General features: G+C 26.7%; 1 non-coding gene across 1 annotated transcript; it reads left to right on the top strand.

Moving 5' to 3' along the window:
* The first annotated feature begins 650 nt into the window (after nucleotides 1–650).
* Nucleotides 651–723, top strand: Trnar-ucg (transfer RNA arginine (anticodon UCG)). The gene has a single exon. It is a non-coding gene; the product is annotated as a tRNA-Arg (tRNA).
* Nucleotides 724–2,356: the final 1,633 nt, after the last annotated feature.

The raw sequence follows: 2,356 nt of genomic DNA, 5'->3' as shown, positions 1-2,356 counted from the left end.
AGCATGTATATTTACATTATATAAATGCCAAATGTTTCTTGTTTTTTTTTTTTAATATTTATGATATGTTTCATTAATTTTTAAGTCTATTCATTGATATGTTTCATGGTTTTTATTTTTTTTTTTTAATTTCAAAGCCTTTGTCTTTTTTTTTCTAGTTTACATAAACATTTATTGTTTTTATTTTTTTTTCTTCAAGTAATTATACACTATTTTACATTTATATATTGATTTCAAACAATTTTTTTCTTCTAATTTTTAATGTTTTTGTGTAGGTATATAGTATTCATTTTGTGGTAATGAATGAATGTATAGCTATTTATATATGATATAATGTAATTGTTTAGTAGTGGACAAGAGATACTGTGCGGGCATTTAACTATAAATTAATTAACATAATCAATAACAAATAATTAAAAAAAAAAAAACAAGTAAAGTCCTAATCTTAAACAATCCATCCATCTTTATATTTAAGAATTGATTATAAATTCGTTATTTATTTTCTTCTCACAATAATTTACTATTAATAAACAAATTAATAACACGAAATAAAATAAAAAAATATTTATCTATTTTTATTTCTACGTTTTTCAGTAGATTAAAAAGAAACTAGCAATTCTTTAAACACAATGGGCAACAAGTTTTCAACTGACCGTGTGGCCTAATGGATAAGGCGTCGGACTTCGGATCCGAAGATTGCAGGTTCGAGTCCTGTCACGGTCGAACATAAGATTCTTTTTTTTTAATTTATTTGTTTTTATTTATTAATTTTTTTGAGGTTGAATGCATTAAAAGTTGTATTGTAATTAATTATGGTATCTATGGAAAATGACAGTTGGTTCGGCAGTTGGCAAAGAGCAGTGTTGACAGTGTCGATAGATCATGTTGAAATTCACATTATTTGCACGTTCTTTGTCCACTTGCACTGTGGTGTATACGTGATTTTTTTTTCGTATTTAATTTATTGCCTGTTTTTTAAATGTCATATGCAAGAGTAGGGGGAGTTGATCGAGCTAGAAAATTTGAGGTTCATGTAATCTGGCCACGGAATGAGATCCAAAACGACCACTCTTAAAAAATTTTTGATGCTTTTTATGAAATATGAATAATTTTTGAGTAGAGACTAGAAGTAAAAGGTGTAAGAAGTGTTCTATAATTATTTAATGCTTCCAATTTTTCTAAAAACAAACGCTTCCGCTTCTTATTTTCATTGGATTCAGTACATTGAGTGTTTCCTATAGGCACCGAAATTTTTCTTTTTTTACGATTCTAGATTGCATTATTCGATCGATTTACATTTTGTTAGATATGTGTTTTAAACCTTGATTTCGGGATTATATTTTAATTCCACATATTGTTCAATTCGATGTTATTTTGGTTGTTTATAGCAAACAATCAGAATCCATAGACAAATACCATAAGCGATTTGGGTAGTAGGTATGAAAAAAGTCATTATTTTTTTTAAACATAAACACGTTTTAGTGTCCATAAGAAATAATAATGTACTCATTGTTTTGTTTTCCCTTGCTTTTTGTCAAAAAAAAAAAAAAATTACTTAAAAAAACACAAACCTTAAAAAAAACATAGTTTAACTTTAATAAATTCTAGTAATATACAACATTTTAACAAAAATAAAACAAATATTAAAAATCAAAATTTAGTAGGTAACACTTACAATAAGTAAAACATTTAGTACAAATTCCATATTTTAACAATTTTTTTCTTAACTTCAAATAATTTTAACAATTAAAATCATAAGAACTGTCTTAAGCCCTTAACTTTCATTAAAAAAAAAACATGTAACAAACATTCCACAACAATAATAAATTGGAAAATTTTTAAATATATAGTTTTTTTTTTTTTTAATTTAACACTTTCTTTTTTTAAAGTTATACTTTTTTTGCGGCACTGGACTAAAAATTTACTTTTTGACAAGAACTGTCAAAAGGATTAGCAACTAGCTCCATCTAGCTCCATTTTTTATTTTATTTAAATAACTCAGCAGCTACATGTGCATTATTCTTGTGTGCTTTATAAAAACGCATGATCACATGGTTTCAAATCCAATACGCTGATCGCGCTTAAATAAATTTTATCTCTACACGCATTTAAATTTTATTCTTGAATTTCGTCCGAGTTATGCGCTGTTCCAGCTAAAAAATCATGTTTTCGTTTCTAAAAAAGCGAAGAAAAACGAAAAAAAATGTCAGAAGTGTCAAGTGCGTTCTTTTATTCGCCGATGTTAACTATAAGCCCTGTTCCATTGGATGTGGTAGTTTACTCGTGAGTAGAAATCTACTACAACAACTACACTTTCGTATCTCCTCGAGAAGAAGATCGTGTGTTATTTGTAGTA

Source organism: Episyrphus balteatus, chromosome 3, assembly GCF_945859705.1.
Source record: "Episyrphus balteatus chromosome 3, idEpiBalt1.1, whole genome shotgun sequence".
Lineage (NCBI taxonomy): Eukaryota > Metazoa > Arthropoda > Insecta > Diptera > Syrphidae > Episyrphus > Episyrphus balteatus.
Note: the sequence above shows the minus strand (reverse complement) of the source record. Positions and strands in the feature narration are given on the sequence as shown.